Here is a 12991-nt window from a genome sequence, read left to right on the forward strand (position 1 = left end):
GAGGAACGGATCTTGAGGAGAAATTGAGTATATGCGAGTGTGTGTGAGGAAGGGCCCGAGGAGGGAGTATGAGGGATGAAAGGTGAGGCAAGGTCTGGTGGCCTTGTCTGAAGGTGAGTCGGCTCCCCCGCCATCCCCGCAGCCTGGCTCCTCTGGCGGAAAGAAGAGGGGGATGAAGATGAATGAGTCAGAGCGTGGGGATGCTGATCAACAGCCGAGTCGCTTACCGGCCAGCTCACTCTGTCGCTCACCTAATCAAGAAGGAGCAAGTGAAGGAGTGGGAGAGAGATAGAGAGAGAAGAGAGGAGGCCAATGAGCCGGCACCAGTCCAGTCACAACACCACAGACATGAATCCGGGTTCTGTACCATTAGCCCCAGACTGTCATAAATCAGACAAAGGCAGACGGCTGGGCAGAGCGAGAAGGCCAAACAGAGAAGTCAAAAAGCCACAGCCACATGGCAATGTTCAGACAACAAGGGGCGGGCAAACAGCAACCTCTGAACAGACAAAACATTAATAACAATACAAGGCAGCCTCCACACGTACCATATAATGGAAGAGCTGGTCACACTCAGGCAGGTTATCGATCCTTGATGCTTATTGAGTTGTGACTATAATGTGTCCACTAGAATGCTTGGTCATTTTTAAGTCTTGTTTATTAGTTCTTTTATACGATATCTGCTTATTTCACTCAAAGAACACAAACATTTATTTGATCAAATTTTACTTGTTCTTCTGCCATTACTTTTTAAATGTTAAATCGTTTAACTTTTTCTTCTTCTTTGTTCGGTTTATTGGCGGGTGGCAACTAACGATGAGTTGCATTACCGCCATCTAGTGGATATACTTCTTTCTTCTCCCATCAACTTATCTGTTGTCTTTGATCTAAGATTGTGTACCATATAATTAACGGTCTTTGATTTTAAATGACTTTGTATTAAGTTGCTTCCTGCATTTGATGTCGTATTTTTGATTTAATTTGTCCTCTTTGTGAATCACTTTGTAATGGCTCTATTCAAAACATCATTATTAAATTAATATCTTTTTTAAAAAGCAAATTATTCTTTGCCTTCATTATTTGATTGACTGCAGATAGGTGACAGAAAATGACAGTAAAGAGATGTTGAAAAACATGCAGCAAGAAACCCAGCTGGACCTCAACAGGAGATGTTGCGGTTCATGGTCAGTGCCTTAAACCTGTTTGGCTGTGCTTATAAAGCAGAAAACACTGCATTGAGAAATTGGGAACATAATGTTAAATGAATAAGGATGTTTCTAAAGCAGGTTTATTCTCACTAAGCCGTGGTATCAGCACTGATTCTCTGGTTTAAACCAATACACCACCTATAGGTCAGAATAAAATGTGTTTTTTTTATCAAGCTACTACACAAGCAGTTTGTAGCTTCAAATCCCCACTTTGTATCTCATAAAGTCCTGCATTAACATATGCATGATCCAGATTGCCCTGGTGCTAGTACATGAGACATTAAGTCATTAGGATTTTGTCGATGTAAATTGTGATCCTCGATTAAAATATGCGGGCTATTGTAACCATTTGGTAATGGAAAGCGTTACTGGAGCAAAAGCTTCATTAGCATTACTGCATGTAATAGCCTCATCATGGGATTTCCTAAGCCAGATTTCAGGCACACCCAGGCGAAGCATGTTGTCTTGGCATGCGCCCTAGTGGCATATAAACAACACATCTGCCTCCCTCCTCTCAAAGTTAAACATATATATTGTACGATGAAGCACTTGTTTGTGTATGTATGGGGGAGAGTAGTGTGTGTGTGGTAAGAATTGATTACATGTCAGAGTGTGTAGGAAGTGTATAAGGCTCCAGATTGGCACAGACTGGCAAACTTGTTTTGCAGCAAGTTCTGCAGGCACACGCCAATCCCTACCTCACACAGCAGCACGCCACAGGGGGCTGAACACTTCTACCCTGCGATCCAATTAATTTCATCGCACGCCACACATTTCGACATGCTAGGAGCGTAAGGAGAGGAAGCGGAGGTTTGAAAGGGGTGGAGGTGGGCGCTGAGGCAAGTGGGAATAACTGAGAAAGTGGAAGTGGAAGGATGAGCCAAGGTTGGGGAATCTTAGAATTTCCCATATCTTGCATTTGAGTTTCTGCACAGGGAGAAGAAAATGCAATTACACGTGCCCTCTCAGCCTTTTCAGGCAAGTGTGGTGAGTAGAAGTGAGGGGGTAGTGGTGGGGTGTGTGCCCTGTGGCAGTAAGCACTTGCATGCTCTATGCTAATAGATGCTTGTTCTGCATTCTAACAGGCATTCGGTGACACAGCTCCGAGTGCAGAGCAGCAGAGGGTGAGCCCAGACCATCAGTAATATAAGAGGGGGGCGGGCCTGCCGCCTCGTGTCTCTGGAGATAGTGGGAAATAACGAAAACTCTGCTGGGACTTCAAAGCAAATGGTTGGTCATTTCCTGTGTTGATGGCTGATACTGGGCCTACATGTTCAGGCAACAAGCACGCACACACTTAGTCACACATTCCAGACAGGACATGCCCCGTCCAATGACCTCCACTTGCTTTGATGGTATACCAGAGGGAAGAAGAAGGAGGAACAAGTGTTTGGTCGCAGAATATATTTGAAAAGCCTTTGTGTGCAGCTGGCAGAATCGTGTAAGTGTTTGAGCAGTGGCCAGGGGGTCAAGCTTACGCAATGTGGATGTAATGGCAGAAACCAGATGATGATGTTGACACTCTGATTTCTACGGAGTTTTCTTACTTCCTGTTCTCTAGTTATAAAAAAATATGTTAGGTATTCAGGAGTGTCAGATCCTTTTTTGTAGAATCTCTTCAGTTTCCCCATGATACATTACAGAGAAAGTGTTTGGATTGACTTTTCCAGTAATGTCTGCTACAATTTACACTGATAACTGATGATAAAGGATGAATGAATGACTGAATAAGTGGATAATTTTTGATTCACAGCTGTTGGCTGGTTTTTGATTGATGGTGTTCTTCTAGCTTCTCTAATCGTTATCCGGCTGCTGGTTGTACTTTGTGCTGCACATTTTGTACAAATCTCCCTCTGAGAATAACAGAAAATGCAGAAGACCTGTTAAAACTAAATAATCCCTCAAGTTTGCAAAAGAAAAATCAGGAAAACTGTCAAAAATGCTGAGGGAGAAGTGTGCGCCACTTATCCGAGTGGAATTCTATGGGGGAAGAAAGAGTTCGCCCGATATGTAAACATAAACAAGTCTGCTGTGGTCACTTCTGGCCAATCCCATTTCTTATTGTATCATCTAGTTTTGTTATTGACCAGCAAGCGTTTTGTGATTCTATTTATGTGTGTGAGCATATGCACCAAGAAGCACACTTCTCTTGACATAACGTCTAAGAATGTTATGTGCCAGTAAAAATCGGCATGAGCACACGTTGAGAGACAGAATGTAGAAAAACACACATCTGGTTCCATTCAGGATGCCTGGAATTCTTCGCCTGCTTGGTTCAGATTACTTCCCGCGCCCCCATGCCGGCTGTGCAAGACAGCAGATAAACTACCCGCTCAATACAATCCCTGGCCTATTCAGCACGCAACTGGAAGGGTGCAGATTGGCCTGGATAGAGGTGAAGCTGAGTTTACAGGCCGGAGCCTCAGTTTAGACGATCCTCAAGCAGGAAGACTGCTGAGCAGCCAAGTATGCTAATTTAATGCTTCTCCCTTGTTGCAGACCTTTCCGCACACTGTGTCGAGCGGGAGTGGGTCTTCAGGGGGTGTGCACAGTAAAGGTTGGAGCAGCACCTTAATGCGATCCTAACCCTTCCCTTAGATATCCACTTGGGATGGCCATGGCAGCAGAGGGCCAGCTCTGCGGAAATCCAAACCAGAGACAGAGATACAAGGTCAGGAGACTGAAAACCTTGAGAGCACCGGTTAAGGCTGTGCTGCAGCAGAAGCGAGGGCAGCTAGGGAATAGTTATATTTTAGTCTGTTCACGGTTTGAAACCTAGCAGAAAGTAAATCATGTTTATTGTTGTTTTGTTGCAGGAGCTATAATTTCAAACAGAAACATCTTTACACCTTGGGATCAGCTTTCTCTCCACGCCATTCGAACGATAATTCATGAACATCACTTTTCCTTAACATTTCAGAAATCCGACCCTCCTCTTCCAATTCTCTCATCCTATTCTCTTATCTCTCCAGGTCTGACAGAGTGATGTCTTCAGCCAAAATCACCTCGTCTCCTCCGGTTCCCCAGGAGATGGAGTGCCGGGGATGTAGACGATTCAATCAGTGAGAAGTGAAAGAGCAGATCAAAGACAATACGCCGCGGCCCCATTACCCCCAGTCCTCGGTTACCGCTAGCGACGCTTAGCTCGGGCCCCCACCTAATGGGCCATAATATCATTTTACGCCATGTTCCAGGTCTTTATACTGGCTCTAAACATAACTCTGTCGCCAAGGCACAATAAAAACAGATATATTTCTTTATTACTCCTCACGAAACATATCGCCAGATCGCAGCACCCCTGCAAAGGAAACTAATATCTACAGGAACCTGCTCTTTCCTTTGGCTCATTTAGAGCAGACGCACAGTTGTTATTACATTGAGCTGCACTCTCCCGGCCTCACCTCCCCATGCCGTTCACTCACAGGGTAATGGATGTTTTATTATAATCAAATGAATACAATATCTTCACCATAAATAGCCTACTTAAAAAGCCATTTTCTCTGCCTTGCAATATGTCTGAATGTCCATCACGCCTCAAGCAACAAGATGCCACATGTTTAATTCAGGGCCGATGCAATTTGCCTGTCACGTACTACTGTATAGGTGAAAACAAGCAACTCGTCCTCCCTGAGCTGCCCCATTCCCCTCACCCAATAATCACACTCCACACTGTCTTGCATAAAGTCATGGGAGTTACCGGCAGGTTCATTACTTTGCATGATAGCGGGAGGAGGAAATGTCACCTGGGTACTCTGCTTTTGAGTCTAGTCACTTTCTCCATCTCACAGGGCAAATGCTGCGCTTGTAAGTCTTGAGCCAGATGAACAGAATTTCACTTCGACGAGGGCAAGTTATTATCCGCAACTGCGAATCATCCTCTACACGGGGTATACGGTGCCATTGTCCCCCACCCTATATATCATCTGGTCTGACCAGCCCATTTACAGCGTGAGGATCTGCCAAGAGATAAGCGAACATTGGGGCATGAACATGTGTACCAGTGTGCGTGTGCATGTGTGTGTGTGGTAAAAAGGAGCAGAAGGGGAGTTGGGGAATCCAATCTCTCACACAGAGGAGCAGAGACAGGTGGGAAGATATGCTCTAGGCCCAGAATAACCCCGGCGGTATCCATGAATGAAATGACAGGATTACAGGGGTATTAGAAAACCTGCTGAGATTGTTGATAATGCTGTTTATGGTAGGGCGTCACAGCGCCTGTGGGGGAAAAGTCAAACTGTTAGACTAATTAAAATATGGACACGCTCTTCACGTGGCAACCGAGCAGAAGATTCAAGGCCATTACTTTAAACAAGGACGGAGACGCACTTGTTTACGGGAGTGTTTTTCTTTTAGCTACTTGATGGACATTAACAGAAATTAAGATTCATGTCTTTGGCATTATTGTGGCTAAACCTCTTAAAATTGGGGACGGGAAACATAAGCCCCACTATCCTGGTTAAGAATGGGATTATTGTTGTGTCAACAACCCCCATAGATAATAGTAATTACTGTCCTTGCTGCAGCGGCATCAGAGTGAGGCAACTTCCCTCGCTGACAGCTTGGTCCTAATTACCAAGAACCACCAATTACTGGCTCCATTTCATTATTTATATTGCTCAGCACACCCAAATAAAAAAAGACTTCAGTGACTCCGAGCAGTCACATCTCTGGCAGCTGCTTGGGAGCATCCACAGGACCTGCTGAATCATTTGCTCATAGTTTTTCCATTAAAATATACTGGTCATCATGCAGAAACTTTGTAAAAACAGAAAAATAAACTCAAACTGGGCTTACTTTACGGCCTATTTTGCCAGCCACAGGAAGTAATTTAACTGCTAAGGAAGTCCATTATCATCGTTTGTGTTCCCACTTGCTCCTGCTCCTTTATCTGCCAACAATGATGCAGAATCGATTCTGAAACATCAGCCCTGAAGCCTTGTAAATACTAGAAACCTTTGCATATTGTATCTACATTCATACTTCATTTATTGCACTATAAGCTCCATGTTAGAATAATAGACTAATCTGCTGCCATGTAAAAGAAATGCCTCGAAAAACAAGACAGAAACACATAAAAAACAGTTATTTTCTGGCGAGTGTATTCGACCATCCGCACACACACTGGCTTTCGCAGATGTTTGCCATCACCTTCTGCTGCCAAGTGGCGTCCAGTGATGGCTGAGAGGAGGGGAGCAGGGGAGCAGGGGCGGGGGTGTGAAATTCTGCTATTCCTGCTCCAGTGAATTCTGCAGCAACTTGGCAGATCATTGTGGAGATTTGTATGTCTGTGGATTTGACATGAAACCATTTGAAAGGCTCGTCTGGAGTCTGTCTCTCAACGTGCCTGCCCTTAGTGGACCTGAATGTTTAGCTTATGTTCCCTGTAAAGCCTGACGGTCACATTTCTCAGTCCCGAGGGTGCAGATGGGTGATTAACTCGGTCGTACAGCCTTGAAAAGTATGTCTCTAAGTAAAGCACGTAATCCTCAAATAGTGAAAACCATACAAAAAACATGTGTCATCTATACATATTCCTGCAATCATACAACGTGTTGATTGATAGACTTCTAACGATTCAGTGCAAATTCAAACAGCAGCTCCTGCCCAACGAGCTATAAAGCATGTAAGGCAATCACATTCCAAAAGGACGAGGAGTCTCTAAAACACAATTAAATATGCACAAATAGGAATCTACTGTTGCGATCCAAAGCGCTTAGCATTTAGATGACAGTTACACAGGGCAGACCTTATTTGCAGGGGCTGGAGTGGAGCAGTATATGTGGCCCCGAGGCCGGATCTTTTCCAACTGTGCCCTGGCAAGGAACGCTCAGCCTAGTCAGCCTCGACAGCTTGGATATTCACAGGGGGTGATGGAAAAATGGAGGGCTCCAGCACCGTGTTGGAGTTGGGGGAGCTTAGAAGAGGCGGAGAAGGGCTGTTGAGCACGGAACAAGGTGCTTTATATTATTTTGGTACCGCAAGGACATGGCATTTACCGTGTTTGATGAGAAAACCAAACATAGGCTATAGCAATGACAGCTTCATGTCAGAGTTGACCTGCGGTGATAAAGTTTATCATCTCGTGGGTACGTCTAGAGGGGCCGGGCAGCATTTCTTACTTCTCTGACACATTCTGAAGGTTTTAGGTTATGCCGGCACTGCAATACCGTGTTTTGGTGTTGATGCATTTTTTAGGGCTGGAATTAAATTAAACTTTTGTTGCTGCATAGTAAAAAAAAAAGAAAACTGGTCATTCTGGGAGAAAAAGCAGAGACACAGAGAAATGCCATTTTTTAATGCTCTTTCTCTCCCCTATGACCTGACAATAACTTTGGCTTTTAGATTATGTGACTGATTGTCATTTGACAAAAATCATCATGACACTTTCAGAGTTTCCATAGATCTCAGGCGTTAAAGTAAGGACAATCGCTTTGATTTGCTGTGACAAATCAATTTTTCACTCTCATATCTGGGGATGCATAGTTAAATTCTGAGTCATTCTGAATATCATAGTGAGGACTTTTGATGTTGGACAGCTCTCTCCTCACTTGATTAACCTGAACCAACTTAGGATATCGCCATCAGCTAAACAAATGCTGAGCCTTTCTTAAAACAATATTTCCTATGAGCTTTCTCTTTGAAATATTGTGTCAAAGGTATTACTTTCCATTAAAATGTCTTATTTACCCGTTTTTACTTTATCCTTGAAACAAACACATTTAAAAGGGTATCTCACATCAGAATAAAAATGCAGAACTATGTAGTTATGCTGCACTGATTTAAGTTCAAATGATTGAAAATGAACGCAGCAGATACAAAGGCCAATGTTGCAAAAGGGGGAGGAAAACTGTGTGTTTACCACTATGCAAAATAATCCATTCATCTCAAAGTACCTTTCAAAAAATGACTGACTCCTCCTCCTCATGTCATTATTTCTTAAGACAACGCATTGAAACAACAAAGGGATGAAAACAGTGGACCAAACAAAAAAAATAAGGTGTGGATTTTTGTAAGTGCAATGTTTTGGATCACAAGTGTAGCTCGAGCACTTTGAGCAAAGCATCCCCCTGACCCAAGTTCCATTAATTCAGCACAGGCCTAAACAACCACCTGGGGTAGCCTAAATTTCAAACGAACCATATTTTGTTTATCTTGAACCCCGGCGGGCAGGCTTGCAGGCATGCTTCACACAGGACTGGAGGAATATGGGATGGGAAAGTGGAGCGGTTAGAGTTGTGACCTAAGCAAACAGCTGATTATGAAGGAGATGAGTGAGGGAAGAAGTTGTCTGTCAAGCTAAGCCCTCCGCAGATGGACGAGCGTAGCACATGCAGAAACCAGCTCCTCCCGAGGCTTTGTGGAGGCTTTGGGTTTTGAAGTACACCACGGAAACTGTTCAGGAGAAAGTAAAGAACAGCTGCTACACGCAAATATATCACTTGCAATTACAGATTTTTTTTATTTTGTATTTAATTAATCTCATGGACTTGTATGCTACATCAATACAACTACGTTTCCATTTCAAAGCGGGGTTTGAAAGCACTCTGAATGTTTCAAGAGTGTTATGGCACTGCATCAGTTTTATCCTAACACATCACGTGACCACTCATGTACACTGGGCACGAGTGTGCCAGTGTACACAGAAATCGTCAAAGATCGCCCGAATAAAAGCTTATCTCCTAAGCAGTTGTATCATTGTAAAATCCAGGATTTATCTGCACAAAACAGCTGTTAGCAAAGTCAACAGGGCCAGCGGTACTTATAATTGATTATCTATTATGTTGCGTTCTACTCTGGTAGCTGAGGCTAATACTGGCTGGTTTCTTCTGGAAGGGGGTCATGTTATAGGAGCCTGGTGAATCAACAAGGGCTATGTCATGACTGAAAAGACCCAATCCACAGGCAGTTATGAGTGTGTACATCATCTCAGAACATCTTTGTTTCTGCCATTCCTGACTCAAACACAGTGTTTTCAAAAAGAAAGTCAGTAATTTGGATGTAGCCTCAGTGAGTCAGGGTGACTGTAGTTTTTCTACTCTTGGGTGAAGAGTGAGAAGAAGATGATTTTACAGCTGTCTATATAAACCCATAATAGCAGCCGTCCCCAGTTGATGGGGATCTTTGTTTAATGAGCATCAGTGCAAATTTAATAACTTGCAGCCTTTAATAAACAAGTCTAGGAACCTACTGGTGTGCAAATAAAGTTCTGACATTATATAACTTGTAACAACTTGTAAGCTAAGACTTGACTCATAATTGGACCATTGTTTCCTGACACACGAACACAGTGTTGACCATTTACTAGCCAGCAATGTTCCACTTCTATGAGCCCAGAAACAAAAAAGTGTTTTCATTAGTCTACTGTGGCACATGGGGGTTGACCCTTGCCAGTGTATCTCCCAGGTGAGAACGTCAACTGTAGCCTGGGTAGCAGAGCTGCTGCCTCCCACTATCTGCTCATTCCTTTCCCCAGAGCTCACTCTTGCCCTGCTACCACTACTCTTGTACTGACAGCCAAACAATGGGAGCCAGGACTTCTTTAACAAGTAAAAACTGAGGGCTAAACTAATTAGAGACACCCCCACACCATCACCTCCAACTCCTCCTGTTAACTCAGAGTAGTGAGATACAGCTTGGCCAGGGACCCATCGTGAGAAAAATAGGCTGGAAGTTTTTATTTTTTTCTCTTTTTCTCCCCTGGCTGCTGGCCAATGGGGGACCATGGTAATTGCCCGAATCCCACTGTGGCAAGTGAGGAGACAGAGAGTGTGAGGGTGGCACAAGCCAACAGAAGTGAGAAAATGCTGGGACCAAGTGTGGGAATAAAAGTCGAGCAGAAATATTAGACACAAAGAGGAGTAATTGGAGCTTGAAAAAATACTGGCAGAAAAGATAAATGTTTATAAGAGGAAATACAGCACGTCCTGAATCATTGCAGGTGATTCAGATAGTCTGACCCTGAGGACTCTTCGTTGCGTGAAAACAATATAAGAAATGAAACTGGGCAAAGTATTGGGAGTGTAAGTGAAAATAGAATGACCTCGGGTGCTACTCACTAGGGAGAGGCAGAGAAGGGTGCAGCGAGCGTCTTGGCTGTTGGAGTGGAACGGAGCAGGGTGCAGAGGCGCCTGCACAGTGGGCCCTCTGTGGACACTTCAATCGCAGGCAGCCGGAGCCCCGGGCAAACTTGGCCAATTAGCCGCACACTGCCGCTGACCCCCAGCTTCATTAAGGGCCTAGGCTCTGGATAAGGGGAGAGAGGAGAGGATTAGGGGGAGAGAGGGTGAGCCATCAGCATCGGCCAGGTTTAAGAAGAAACACTCATGCATCTGCACGGACACACATGCTAGAGGTGAAACTCAAGGTTATAGATAAACACAATCAACTTTGAGACCACCCTATGCAACGCACATGTAGACACTCGCCCAATCACACTTCCGCCTCCCTGTGGGTCTACACCCGCAAAGGAGGTGGTGGTTGGTTAGAGGGCAAAGCCTCTCCCCCTCTCTCCCACACCACTGCACTGACAGCAACAGGTGTGGTGGCCAGCAGACATGCAATTACCAGGCCGAGAATCTGCGATTGTGACAGAGACAACACAAGATCAGAGGGAAGATCGGAGAGGAGGGGAGAGGAGGAGGATACAGACTACAGAAAGTCCCTGGAGGGAAGAAAGAAAGACGGGGAGAGAGATTTGCAGTCTGCTCTTTTCATCGCAAATCCCTTGCCAACAGAGGCATAGGGAAGAAAAAAAACATCAAAAACCAACATACACATTGGCTGTGATACACCTGTTGTTCTACGGTAGAAATACACGTTTACATGCTTTGGTGGTCTGGCGAGACCTCACATACATGATGCATGTGCAAAACAGTGAGACAAAGATGAGGGTAAACAGACAACATGTAATTTCAGCTCAGATTGGGTGGGGCTTTTGGAGGTGCTATGGGACGGGTTTAGCTCAATGAGCCCTGACAGAGAGAATGTGTATGCACGTGTGTATGCCTGCATTACAAGTGTGTGTATATATCCACATGGGACCTCTGCTTGCATCAGCCTTGCGATGGAAACCTCAGCGGCACTCCCGAGTGGGGGTAGGAGCTTCATTGTCTCACTCATTTTCCCTCCTCTCTGATTACGGGGCCTTCGATCAGGCTTAAGTAATGTTTGTGCGCTTTGCTGCCAGTGTAGCAATAACTGCTGTCAGAAACCTTGCATGCTTGGGTGGAGAGGAGATACTGGCCCTTTATTTTAAAACAAGCCACGATAAAAGATCAATGGTCCAATTCAGGCCATGAATTGGAGGGAAGAAGTTCACAAACATACTGGGAGATTATGAGAGGGAGATATATGTGTGGATAGGGGGAGCGCAGAGCGAGGGGACATCTAGCTCATCTGGGTGCTAGTGGCTTATTGATCGGTGGAGACACACAGCTCCCAACCATTCATCACAGGCCTAGATAACTCCTATGATAGTACTCTGCTCCTGAGCAGCTGCAACTGGCCACATCCATTATCCTTCAATGTGAGCTCCCTAGCCCGGGAACAGGCATGGTGGTACTGCAGGGTGACAGGTTGGAGGGAGGGCTGGAATGGTCAAGGAAAAGTGCAGGCCTGTGGTTAGGGAGCCTGTGGCTGATGCTAATGTACACAAAGGCTGGGAAAGTGGTTGATGAGGCTGGGATTTTATGAAAAATGGTGCTGTCACACCCAGAACAGAGAAAACTGCCAGTTTGCACCATGTGACGACATCACTGTTTCAACTTCTCGGTCAAACAGTATAAGCAAAACTGTTTTATGACCGATAGCACACAAACCATTCGAGTGACAGGCACTGCTGAAAACCTCTGTATGTGTGTGTGTATAAAGAGAATTCCCAGATCGAGCAGGTGGGGATCAGCCATAATGAGGCACGCAGGGAGAGAAGAGGGGGAGGGGGGGTCGGAGTGAGGGCAAAAAAAGAAGGGTGGAGGCCAAAGAGTGAGGGAGAAAGACAGAGTGAGAGTGATGGAGATGGGCTCAGAGCCAGAGACAAGGCCCCAGAAGAGCAATTACAGGAGCACCAGAGAAGGTGTGGGCCCAGCCCCCAGGCATAGTTTCAAAAAGCACAAAGCACTGCCAGACAGAACTATTAACACACACACACACACACACACACACACACACACACACACACACACACACACACACACACACACACACACACACACACACACACACACACACACACACACACACACACACACACACACACACACACACACACACAAGGCATTAATGCAACACAAACATCTGAGAAGCAACCGAAAGAGAAGGACAAAACAGGAGAAGACGATGAGTGAAAGTCAAAATGACGGAAGAAATAACCACAAGACAGGATTTTTTTTCAAACTGAGGTGATCCCAAACCAACAAAGGAACATAATAAACTCCCCCTTGTTTTTAACGCAGCATTCTGTTCTGGGCCGAATCTGTTCCCTTAACAGCATGGCCCAAAAGAAAAAACTAAACTAAAGCTCCACGGCTGAGGTCTGTGTGCACAAAACGTTCAGGTCGACCATGACGAGTACTAAACAACACTGAGAAGCCTGGACAGCCTTAAATCTTAAATCTGGCACCATGGTGCCGGTCACAGATTGAAGTTCCAAGCGGTTTCTGAAGGCAACAGATTCTCCCCCCACACCCCATCCCAAGCATTCCACCTCACCCATCACTACAACCTTCGCCCCGCTTAAAGGAGAACGACACGCCGGAGAGAACAGGCAAAGAGTGATAGGAGAAAAA

The 12991-nt window shown here is 45.0% G+C and overlaps 1 protein-coding gene across 2 annotated transcripts in view; it reads right to left on the reverse strand.

The window, feature by feature from the left end:
• The window catches only part of plxnb2b (plexin b2b), a 130505-nt gene that overhangs the window by 94257 nt on the left and 23257 nt on the right, over positions 1 to 12991 (reverse strand). The window contains exon 2 of one of the 2 annotated variants that reach the window (XM_053426246.1): positions 10265 to 10451. The exons of the other annotated variant lie outside the window; for it this stretch is intronic. The gene's annotated coding sequence lies outside the window, so the exon portion shown is untranslated. The remainder of the gene's footprint in view (positions 1 to 10264; positions 10452 to 12991) is intronic. 2 annotated transcript variants of the gene reach the window in all.

The sequence above is a fragment of the Pleuronectes platessa genome, chromosome 7, assembly GCF_947347685.1.
Source record: "Pleuronectes platessa chromosome 7, fPlePla1.1, whole genome shotgun sequence".
In the NCBI taxonomy this organism is placed as follows: domain Eukaryota; kingdom Metazoa; phylum Chordata; class Actinopteri; order Pleuronectiformes; family Pleuronectidae; genus Pleuronectes; species Pleuronectes platessa.